The sequence below is a fragment of the Arachis stenosperma genome, chromosome 7, assembly GCF_014773155.1.
Source record: "Arachis stenosperma cultivar V10309 chromosome 7, arast.V10309.gnm1.PFL2, whole genome shotgun sequence".
NCBI lineage: Eukaryota > Viridiplantae > Streptophyta > Magnoliopsida > Fabales > Fabaceae > Arachis > Arachis stenosperma.
The window spans coordinates 29698075-29710945 of NC_080383.1; the positions used below are offsets into that span (position 1 = coordinate 29698075).

The 12871-nt window shown below is 39.0% G+C and overlaps 1 non-coding gene across 1 annotated transcript; it reads left to right on the forward strand.

Moving 5' to 3' along the window:
* The first annotated feature begins 5882 nt into the window (after nucleotides 1-5882).
* On the forward strand, nucleotides 5883-5990 carry LOC130943222 (small nucleolar RNA R71). Its single transcript, XR_009071750.1, has one exon. It is a non-coding gene; the product is annotated as a small nucleolar RNA R71 (small nucleolar RNA).
* Nucleotides 5991-12871: the final 6881 nt, after the last annotated feature.

The following is a 12871-nucleotide window of genomic DNA, read 5'->3' on the forward strand; positions in this document are numbered from 1 at the left end:
CCGTTGTCAGTGGCTACAATCCCGTCCTCTCAGTAAAAATGTTCAACGCACCCTATCACGGCACGGCTAATCATCTGTCGGTTCTCAATCAGGTTGGAATAGAATCCATTGATTCTTTTGCGTCTGTCACTAACGCCCAGCCTTCAGGAGTTTGAAGCTCGTCACAGTCATTCAATCATTGAATCCTACTCAGAATACCACAGACAAGGTTTAGACCTTCCGGATTCTCTTGAATGCCGCCATCAATTCTAGCTTATACCACGAAGATTCCGATTAAGGGATCCAAGAGATATCCACTCAATCTAAGGTAGAACGGAGGTGGTTGTTAGGCACACGTTCATAGGTGAGAATGATGATGAGTGTCACGGATCATCACATTCATCAAGTTGAAGAACAAGTGATATCTTAGAACAAGAACAAGCTGAATTGAATAGAAGAACAATAGTAATTGCATTAATACTCGAGGTACAGCAGAGCTCCACACCTTAATCTATGGTGTGTAGAAACTCCACTGTTGAAAATACATAAGAACAAGGTCTAGGCATGGCCGAATGGCCAGCCTCCCAAAGAGGGTTCAATCATAAGAACATGATCAACAGATATAAAGATCGAAAGACTCTGATCTAAGAACTAGATGTCCAAAGATGAAAATACAATAGCAAAAGGTCCGATATGTAGAGAACTAGTAGCCTAGGGTTTACAGAAATGAGTAAATGACATAAAAATCCACTTTCGGGCCCACTTGGTGTGTGTTTGGGCTGAACATTGAAGCTTTCATGTGTAGAGACTTTTCTTGGAGTTAAATGCCAGCTTTTGTGCCAGTTTGGGCGTTTAACTCCCATTCTTGTGCCAGTTCTGGCGTTTAACGCCGGGCAGTTTTGAGCTGATTTGGAACGCCAGTTTGGGCCATCAAATCTCGAGTAAAGTATGGACTATTATACATTGCTGGAAATCCCAGGATGTCTACTTTCCAACGCAGTTGAGAGCGCGCCAATTGGGCTTTTGTAGCTCCAGAAAATCCACTTCGAGTGCAGGGAGGTCAGAATCCAACAGCATCTGCAGTCCTTCTCAGCCTCTGAATCAGATTTTTGCTCAAGTCCCTCAATTTCAGCCAGAAAATACCTGAAATCATAGAAAAACACAAAAACTCATAGTAAAGTCCAGAAAAGTGAATTTTAACTAAAAACTAATAAAAATATACTAAAAACTAACTAAATCCTACTAGAAACATACTAAAAATAATGCCAAAAAGCGTACAAATTATCCGCTCATCACAACACCAAACTTAAATTGTTGCTTGTCCTCAAGCAATTGAAAATCAAATAAGATAAAAAGAAGAGAATATACAATGAATTCCAAAAACATATATGAAGATCAGTATTAATTAGATGAGCGGGGCTTTTAGCTTTTTGCCTCTGAACAGTTTTGGCATCTCACTTTATCCTTTGAAATTCAGAATGATTGACTTCTATAGGAACTCAGAATCTAGATAGTGTTATTAATTCTCCTAGTTAAGTATGATGATTCTTGAACACAGCTACTTTATGAGTCTTGGCCGTGGCCCAAAGCACTCTGTCTTCCAGTATTACCATCGGATACATACATGCCACAGACACATAATTGGGTGAACCTTTTCAGATTGTGGCTCAGCTTTGCTAGAGTCCCCAATTAGAGGTGTCCAGGGTTCTTAAGCACACTCTTTTTGCCTTGGATCACAACTTCATTTTTTTCTTTTCTTTTCTCCTTTTTTTTCTTTTTTTTTCGCATAAACTTCTTTTTTTTTAATTCACTGCTTTTTCTTGCTTCAAGAATCATTTTTATGATTTTTCAGATCCTCAGTAACATGTCTCCTTTTTCATCATTCTTTCAAGAGCCAGCCATTCATGAACAACAAATTCAAAAGACATATGCACTGTTCAAGCATACATTCAGAAACCAAAAGTATTGCCACCACATCAAAATAATTAATCTGTTATAAAATTCAAAATTCATGCAATTCTTCTCTTTTTCAATTAAGAACATTTTTCATTCAAGAAAGGTGATGGATTCATAGGACATTCATAACTTTAAGGCATAGACACTAAGAAACTAATGACCATAAGACACAAACATAGATAAACATAAGCATAATTTTCGAAAAACAGAAAAATAAAGAACAAGGAGAATAAAGAACGGGTCCACCTTAGTGATGGCGGCTTGTTCTTCCTCTTGAAGATCTTATGGAGTGCTTGAGCTCCTCAATGTCTCTTCCTTGCCTTTGTTGCTCTTCTCTCATGATTCTTTGATCTTCTCTAATTTCATGGAGGATGATGGAATGTTCTTGGTGCTCCACCCTTAGTTGTCCCATGTTGGAACTCAATTCTCCTAGGAAGGTGTTGATTTGTTCCCAATAGTTTTGTGGAGGAAAGTGCATCCCTTGAGGTATCTCAGGGATTTCATGATGAGTGGGATCTCTTGTTTGCTCCATCCTTTTCTTAGTGATGGGCTTGTCCTCATCAATGAGGGTGTCTCCCTCTATGTCAATTCCAACTGAATAACAGAGGTGACAAATGAGATGAGGAAAGGCTAACCTTGCCAAGGTAGAGGACTTGTCCGCCACCTTATAAAGTTCTTGGGCTATAACCTCATGAACTTCTACTTCTTCTCCAATCATGATGCTATGAATCATGATGGCCCGGTCTATGGTAACTTCGGACCGGTTGCTAGTGGGAATAATTGAGCATTGGATAAACTCCAACCATCCCCTAGCCACGGACTTGAGGTCATGCCTTCTTAGTTGAATCGGCTTCCCTCTTGAATCTCTCTTCCATTGAGCGTCCTCTTCATAAATGTCTATGAGGACTTGGTCCAACCTTTGATCAAAGTTGACCCTTCTAGTGTAAGGGTGTTCATCTCCTTGCATCATGGGCAAGTTGAATGCCAACCTTATATTTTTCGGACTAAAATCTAAGCATTTCCCCCGAACCATTGTAAGCCAATTCTTTGGGTTCGGGTTCACACTTTGATCATGGCTCTTGGTGATCCATGCATTGGCATAGAACTCTTGAACCATTAAGATTCTGACTTGTTGAATGGGGTTTGTAAGAACTTCCCAACCTCTTCTTCGAATCTCATGTCGGATCTCCGGATATTCACTCTTTTTGAGTTTGAAAGGGACCTCGGGGATCACCTTCTTCAAGGCCACAACTTCATAGAAGTGGTCTTGATGCACCCTTGAGATGAATCTCTCCATCTCCCATGACTCGGAGGTGGAAGCTTTTGCCTTCCCTTTCCTCTTTCTAGAGGTTTCTCTGGCCTTAGATGCCATAAATGGTTATGGAAAAATAAAAAGCAATGCTTTTACCACACCAAACTTAGAAAGTTTGCTCGTCCTCGAGCAAAAGAAGAAAAAAGAGAGTAGAAGAAGAAATAGAGGAGATGGAGATGGCTTTGTGGTTCGGCCAAGGGGGAGAAGTAGTGTTTAGGTTGTGTGAAAATGGAGGAGTGAAGATGGGTTTATATAGGGGTGGAGAGAGGGGTATGGTTCGGTTATGAATGGGTGGGTTTGGGAGGGAAAGTGGTTTGAATTTGAATGGTGAGGTAGGTAAGGTTTTATGAAGGATGGATGTGAGTGGTGAAGAGAATAGTGGGATTTGATAAGTGAGGGGTTTTTTGGGAAAGAGTGGTTGAGGTGATTGGTGAATGGGTGAAGAAGAAGAGAGAGGGCGGTGGGGTAGGTGAGGATCCTGTGGGGTCCACAGATCCTGAGGTGTCAAGAAAAATTCATCCCTACACCAAGTGGCGAGCAAAAATGCTCTTTATGCCAATTCTGGCGTTAAATGCCGGGCTGGTGCCCATTTCTGGCGTTTAACGCCAACTTCTTGCCCTTTCCTGGCGTTTAACGCCAGTCTGGTGCCCCTTTCTGGCGTTAAACGCCCAGAATGGTGCCAGACTGGGCGTTAAACGCCCATTTGCTGCCCTTACTGGCGTTTAAACGCCAGCAAGGTCTTCCTCCAGGGTGTGCTGTTTTTCTTTCTATTTTTCATTCTATTTTTGCTTTTTCAATTGATTTTGTGACTTCTCATGATCATCAACCTACAGAAAACATAAAATAACAAAGGGAAATAGATTAAATATAACATTGGGTTGCCTCCCAACAAGCGCTTCTTTAATGTCAGTAGCTTGACAGAGGGCTCTCATGGAGCCTCACAGATACTCAGAGCAATGTTGGAACCTCCCAACACCAAACTTAGAGTTTGAATGTGGGGGTTCAACACCAAACTTAGAATTTGGTTGTGGCCTCCCAACACCAAACTTAGAGTTTGACTGTGGAGGCTCTGTTTGGATCTGTTTTGAGAGAAACTCTTCATACTTCCTCTCCATGGTGACAGAGGGATATCCTTGAGCCTTAAACACAAAGGATTCTTCATTCACTTGAATGATCAATTCTCCTCTGTCCACATCAATCACAGCCTTTGCTGTGGCTAGGAAGGGTCTGCCAAGGATGATGGACTCATCCATGCACTTCCCAGTCTCTAGGACTATGAAATCAGCAGGGATGTAATGGTCTTCAATCTTTACCAGAACATCCTCTACAAACCCATAAGCTTGTTTTCTTGAATTGTCTGCCATCTCTAGTGAGATTCTTGCAGTTTGTACCTCAAATATCCCTAGCTTCTCCATTACAGAGAGAGGCATGAGGTTTACACTTGACCCTAGGTCACACAAGGCCTTCTTGAAGGTCATGGTGCCTATGGCGCAAGGTATTGAGAACTTTCCAGGATCTTATCTCTTTTGAGGTAATTTCTGCCTAGACAAGTCATCCAGTTCTTTGGTGAGCAAAGGAGGTTCATTCTCCCAAGTCTCATTACCAAATAACTTGTCATTTAGCTTCATGATTGCTCCAAGGTATTTAGCAACTTGCTCTTCAGTGACATACTCATCCTCTTCAGAGGAAGAATACTCATCAGAGCTCATGAATGGCAAAAGTAAATCCAATGGAATCTCTATGGTCTCAATGTGAGCCTCAGATTCCCATGGTTCCTCATTAGGGAACTCATTGGAGGCCAGTGGACGTCCATTGAGGTCTTCCTCAGTGGCGTTCACTGCCTCTTCCTCCTCTCCAAATTCGGCCATGTGGGTCATGTTAATGGCCTTGCATTTTCCTTTTGGATTCTCTTCTGTATTGCTTGAAAGAGTACTAGGAGGGAGTTCAGTAATTTCTTACTAAGCTGTCCCACTTGTGCCTCCAAGTTTCTAATGGAGGACCTTGTTTCAGTCATGAAACTTTGAGTGGTTTTGATTAGATCAGAGACCATGGTTGCTAAGTCAGAGTGGCTCTGCTTAGAATTCTCTGTCTGTTGCTGAGAAGATGATGGAAAAGGCTTGCCATTGCTAAACCTGTTTCTTCCACCATTATTGTTGTTGAAACCTTATTGAGGTCTCTGTTGATCCTTCCATGAGAGATTTGGATGATTTCTCCATGAAGAATTATAAGTGTTTCCATAGGGATCTCCCATGTAATTCACCTCTTCCATTGAGGGGTTCTCAGGATCATAAGCTTCTTCTTCAGATGAAGCATCCTTAGTACTGCCTGGTGCATTTTGCATTCTAGACAGACTTTGAGAAATCAAATTGACTTGCTGAGTCAATATTTTGTTCTGAGCCAATATGGCATTCAGAGTATCAATCTCAAGAACTCCTTTCTTCTGATTCGTCCCATTGTTCACAGGCTTCCTTTCAGAAGTGTACATGAATTGGTTATTTGCAACCATTTCAATCAGTTCTTGAGCTTCTGTAGGCGTCTTCTTCAGATGAAGAGATCCTCCAGCAGAGCTGTCCAATGACATCTTGGACAGTTCAGATAGACCATCATAAAAGATACCTATGATGCTCCATTCAGAAAGCATATCAGAGGGACACTTTCTGATCAATTGTTTGTATCTTTCCCAAGCTTCATAAAGGGATTCACCTTCCTTCTGTCTGAAGGTTTGGACTTCCACTCTAAGCTTACTCAATTTTTGAGGTGGAAAGAACTTTGCCAAGAAGGCATTGACTAGCTTTTCCCAAGAGTTCAGGCTTTCTTTAGGTTGTGAGTCCAACCATATTCTAGCTCTGTCTCTTACAGCAAAAGGGAATAGCATAAGTCTATAGACCTTAGGGTCAACCCCATTAGTCTTGACAGTGTCACAGATTTGCAAGAACTCAGCTAAAAACTGATGAGGATCTTCCAATGGAAGTCCATGGAACTTGCAATTCTGTTGCATTAGAGAAACTAATTGAGGCTTAAGCTCAAAGTTGTTTGCTCCAATGGCAGGGATAGAGATGCTTCTCCCATAGAAGTCGGGAGTAGGTGCAGTAAAGTCACCCAGCACCTTCCTTGCATTGTTGGCATTGTTGTTGTTTTCGGCTGCCATGGGTTCTTCTTCTTTGAAGATTTCTATTAGGTCCTCTGCAGAGAGTTGTGCCTTAGCTTCTCTTAGCTTTCGCTTTAGGGTCCTTTCAGGTTCAGGGTCAGCCTCAACAAGAATGCTTTTGTCTTTGCTCCTGCTCATATGAAAGAGAAGAGAGCAAGAAAATATGGAATCCTCTATGTCACAGTGTAGAGATTCCTTGAAGTGTCAGAGGAAAAGAAAAATAGAAGAAAGAGGTAGAAAATTCGAACTTATCAATGAAAGATGGAGTTCGAATTGTGCATTGAGGAGTAGTGTTAGTCCATAAATAGAAGGATGTGAGAAGAAGGGAAGAAATTTTCGAAAATAAATTAAAAGGATTTTAAAAATATTTTGAAAAATACTAATTGATTTTCGAAAACTAAGAGTGGAAGAGAAATCAAGTGATTTTTGAAAAAGATTTTGAAATTAGAAATCAAAAAGATATGATTGAGAACTATTTTGAAAAAGATGTGATTAAGAAGATATGATTTGGAAAACAATTTAAAAAGATTTGATTTTTAAAATTAATGACATGGCTAACAAGAAAAGATATGATTCAGACATTAAACCTTTCTCAACAGAAAAGGCAACATACTTGAAATGTTGAATCAAATCATTAATTGTTAGCAAGTATCTTTGAAAATGGAAAGAAATTGATTTTGAAAATATATGATTGAAAAGATATGATTTGAAAAAGATTTGATTTTGAAAAATTTTGAAAACTTGAAAAAAATTTGAATTAAAAACAGAATCTTCCCTCTTGTGCCATCCTGGCGTTAAACGCCCAGAATGGTATCTATTCTGGCGTTTAACGCCCAAAATACTACCCTTTTGGGCGTTAAACGCCCAACCAGGCACCCTGGCTGGCGTTTAAACGCCAGTTTTCCTTCTTCACTGGGTGTTTTGAACGCCCAGCTCTTTCTGTATGATTCCTCTGCTGTATGTTCTGAATCTTCAATTCTCTGTATTATTGACTTGAAAAGACACAAGTTAAAAATTTTTTGGATTTGTAATAATGCAACTAAAATCAAATAAACAATGCATGCAAGACACCAAACTTAGCAGTTTGTATACTATTGATACTAACAAAATGAGAATGCCTATGAGAAACAACAAAACACTCAAGACAAGAGAATTTAAAGACCAGAATAAGGAAATCATCTTGAAGATCACTTAAGACACATGGGTGAATGCAAGAAGAATAGAAACATGCAATTGACACCAAACTTAACATGAGACACTAGACTCAACAAGAAACATACAATATTTTTGGTTTTTATGATTTTGTAATATTTTTTTTTTTGGATTTTTTTGAAAATTAAGTGGAAAAGAAAATAAAGATATCAAAATTCTTAATGAGAATTCCAGAAATCATGCAATGTTAGTCTAAAGCTTCAGTCTAAAGAAATTAGACATGGCTAGCCAAGCTTCAGCAGGACATTACATTCAAGAGCTAAATTGATGAGAATCAATCAGCTTTGGTGATGATAAGAACATCACCTTGAAACACTAGAATTCATTCTTAAGAACTCTGAAGAAGAATACCTAATCTAAGCAACAAGATGAACCGTCCGTTGTCCAAACTCGAACAGTCCCCGGCAACGGCGCCAAAAACATGGTGTTGTTGCCGGATCAAAACTTGGCACTGTTATTGCAAGGAACAAATACGAAACTGTAGTTAGGACATTTAATTCCCCGGCAATGGCGTCAAAAACTTTGTGCACAAAATTGTGATCATCAATGGCGCCATCAACATGGTACGCTCAATTGCAATCTCAACTCTTTATCACAACTTCGCACAACTAACCAGCAAGTGCACTGGGTCGTCCAAGTAATAAACCTTACGCGAGTAAGGGTCGATCCCACGGAGATTGTTGGTATGAAGCAAGCTATGGTCACCTTGTAAATCTCAGTCAGGCAGATTCAAATGGTTATGGATGATATATGAATAAAGCATAAAATAAAGATAGAGATACTTATGTAATTCATTGGTGAGAATTTCAGATAAGCGTATGGAGATGCTTTGTCCCTTCCGTCTCTCTGCTTTCCTACTGTCTTCATCCAATCCTTCTTACTCATTTCCATGGCAAGCTGTATGTTGGGCATCACCGTTGTCAGTGGCTACAATCCCGTCCTCTCAGTGAAAATGTTCAACGCACCCTGTCACGGCACGGCTAATCATCTGTCGGTTCTCAATCAGGTTGGAATAGAATCCATTGATTCTTTTGCGTCTGTCACTAATGCCCAGCCTTCAGGAGTTTGAAACTCGTCACAATCATTCAATCATTGAATCCTACTCAGAATACCACAGACAAGGTTTAGACCTTCCGGATTCTCTTGAATGCCGCCATCAATTCTAGCTTATACCACGAAGATTCCGATTAAGGGATCCAAGAGATATCCACTCAATCTAAGGTAGAACGGAGGTGGTTGTCAGGCACACGTTCATAGGTGAGAATGATGATGAGTGTCACGGATCATCACATTCATCAAGTTGAAGAACAAGTGATATCTTAGAACAAGAACAAGCTGAATTGAATAGAAGAACAATAGTAATTGCATTAATACTCGAGGTACAGCAGAGCTCCACACCTTAATCTATGGTGTGTAGAAACTCCACCGTTGAAAATACATAAGAACAAGGTCTAGGCATGGCCGAATGGCCAGCCTCCCAAAGAGGGTTCAATCATAAGAACATGATCAAAAGATATAAAGATCGAAAGACTCTGATCTAAGAACTAGATGTCCAAAGATGAAAATACAATAGCAAAAGGTCCTATATGTAGAGAACTAGTAGCCTAGGATTTACAGAAATGAGTAAATGACATAAAAATCCACTTCCGGACCCACTTGGTGTGTGCTTGGGCTGAGCATTGAAGCTTTCATGTGTAGAGACTTTTCTTGGAGTTAAACGCCAACTTTTGTGCCAGTTTGGGCGTTTAACTCCCATTCTTGTGCCAGTTCCGGCGTTTAACGCCGGGCAGTTTTGAGCTGATTTGGAATGCCGGTTTGGGCCATCAAATCTCGAGCAAAGTATGGACTATTATACATTGCTGGAAAGCCCAGGATGTCTACTTTCCAACGCAGTTGAGGGCGCGCCAATTGGGTTTCTGTAGCTCCAGAAAATCCACTTCGAGTGCAGGGAGGTCAGAATCCAACAGCATCTGCAGTCCTTTTCAGCCTCTGAATCAGATTTTTGCTCAAGTCCCTCAATTTCAGCCAGAAAATACCTGAAATCACAGAAAAACACACAAACTCATAGTAAAGTCCAGAAAAGTAAATTTTAACTAAAAACTAATAAAAATATACTAAAAACTAACTAAATCCTACTAGAAACATACTAAAAACAATGCCAAAAAGCGTACAAATTATCCGCTCATCAGTGTGTTAGCCAAAGGTTTCAACCCAACAACTTTTATTGATCAACACTTAGTTAATGCTGAAATAGAGATGATGCTCGAAGCTATCGCTGCTAATGAGAGTATTTTTTCTCTTACAATGGACTTTGCTTGGAGTGACATTATATTGTTGTGACATCAAAAGGAGACTAGTGAGATTCCGACCTTTCAGCAGCTAATTGATGAAAAGAATAAAAGTGCTATAGTCATGTCAGCATAATAAGGTGACTAACCAATCGGCTAAAGTAAAAAAACTTGAAAAAAAATTAAAAAACTTTCTTCCAAGGTTCAGAATTTGTAAAAGGTAAAACAGATGCAGAAAATTAAGTAGTTGAGCTCATGACCTCCGTAAAGCGGTAGAAAACAAGCTAAAGTCTCTTGAATCTGAGAAGGCTCGCGTTGAGGAAGAATATGATTGACCAGTTTAAACTTGTGGCCCTGATACAAATGTTACTAAGATAGGGTTTATTGCTATGTAAAAGATTGAAAAATTGTGGACTTCTCTTAATTTATTTGTAACCTTTAATTATCCATTTTAAGTTTCTTTATGTGACCTTTTTGCTGGATAATGTAAACATTTTTATGATAATCCAAAGTTCCATTCTTATCATGCATCAAATTTTAATAAGTACTTTTATTTCGCAGCTAATCATGATGATTGTCACGGTAATTATTTAATAAACAAACAATTAATCATTTTATTATAAGCAAATGTAGTTGGACCTTATTAAAAAACCTTCAAAAGGAAAAAAGATTGCCCTACATGTAAAACTAAGAGTAATACTTGCGCAAATGGATAGCATGACAAATTCTCGGAATCTCAACTCCTTGTAATGTTTCCAACTTATACGGATCATTTTCAAGAATCTCTTTAACACGAAATGGTCCTTTCCAATCAAGAGGTAACTTGCCTGTTGTAGCTGGTACCAATATATCGACATCAGTTTGTTGTGGAACTAATTTTTCTTTCTTGAAATCTCTTGACTTTATGTTAGTACTATACCTCTTGGTCACCTTTTACTTTAATGCCTGTTTTGTTAAGTTGGCCATAGAACTTACTTTTTCTAAAAAAAAAATTTTATTTTCAATTTCTGGTTTTCTGAGAATGATCTTCAAGCTAGGTTTCTGATGGAAATTTTTCAAAACTCAGCAAGTGCGCCGAATTGTCTCAAGTAATACCACGGTAAGTGGAAATCATTCCCACGAGGATTAATGGATTAAGTAAGCAATAGTTAATTGATTATTCTAATTAGACAGTTAAAAACTTTAGTGATTGAGAGAAATAAGAATGTAAGAGAATTAAAAGAATTGTAATGCTAAGGATTAAAATACTATAAAAAAGAATGTTAAGGTTTCAGAGATGTTCACCTTTCAAGAAACCCAATCGTTATGTTTATCTATTTCAATACATGCAAAGATCATTTTCACGACAAATTCTTTGTAAGCAAATTCCAATTCCTTGAAAATTTAGTTTCTCTCTAATTACCTAAATGCCAATTCCTTGGTTAATTAACTAAGTAAAGAGATTAAGTCCAATCCTAATTTAATGTCTCACAAGATTCAAAGTAATCCTAAGTAGAATTATATGTCACTTATTTAACCCAGTGTTAAATGTTCGAAACTTATGATAATCAAAAGCTGCACATCTTATAAAACAAACTATTCCTAGTTGAATTAAGAAGTGTTGAGAAAGAGTTTTCAAGCCAATTCCAATATTAAGTTTTCCAACATAATACTTGAATCCAAAATAGAGTTATAATGTCTTCCAGCAATTTTAAATCTTTAGATGAATGAAGAACAAAAACTTAATCATAAAATAGATCAATGCAAAACATTAAAAATAGAATAAAACTCTTAGATCAATAATCGATAGAAAGACAAACAGAGCTCCTAACCTTAATAGATGAGATTAGTGACTCATGATGCAGAAAAATTAGGATTGTAAAGAAATCAAATAAGCTAAAATTTTCTCCGAGAAACTCCTTGGACCCTTTATATTCTAACCAAAACTTAATTTTAAATTTCAAAACATAATCAAATCAAATCTTTTCTCAACTAAAGAGTGATTCTCAAAGCTTGGTCATTTGGTTCTTCATTAATCATAGACTTGCACTTTGAATTTGGACTTGATGTGAATTGTTATGAAATTTGGTGAAAGTGGAGTGGCAAGGAGGTCCCTAGACTTTGGCCCCGTGGCACGCCTATTATGCATGATCGCAGGCATGTAGTAGGCCTAAGTGGCGTGTGGCACACCCATTGTTATTGCTCAGAGGGTTGGTCCTGGCGTATTGCAAGGGAGTGGCGTGTAGCACGCCCTTGGGTGGAAGGTCGTAGGCGTGTGGCATGCCTAAGTGGCGTGGCACACTATAGGTCCTTGGAGGGTGAGGCATAAAGACGTGCCAACCTCAGGTTGGCGTGTGGCATGTCCAACGATGTAGGATCGCAGGTGTGTGGCATGCCATAGGTGTGGCCTGGGAGTTCCATCGAAGGCATGTGGTAAGAGGAGTGGCACGTGGAATGGCGTGGCACGCCATTGTTGTTGCTTGGAGCTCTATCGAGGGCGTGTTGCACACCATGCCCAAGATGTTCTCCTCTTCGAAAGCGTGTTGCGAACTAATTTGCGCATGGTACGCCATGCTCAATTTAGTTCTCTAGAGGTGTTGCTAGCTTCTCAATTTTGGCCTAGCGTGCTACGCCGAAAGAATGGCATGTCGTGGCACGCCATTCTTGATGACTTCTTGCTTGCTTCCTTCAATTTTGGCGTGGCACTTGACTGAAGGGTGTGGCACGCCATGCTTTTTGTTTGTCTAAGCTTCTTGCTTGTCCCTCCATTTTCTTGATCTTACTTATCTCTTCTCTTATTCTCCTAAAAGAATCACGAATTCAAAGCACTCAAAGTGTCAATTGATAATGGTATAAAAACATTTGATTATCAAACAAGAATAACTACTTAACAAGGAAAAAGATAAGAAAAAACTATTAAAGAAGTTCATGCATTACAATACCAAACTTGAGAATTTGCTTGTTCTCAAACAAACAAAAAATCATGCATTTATAATT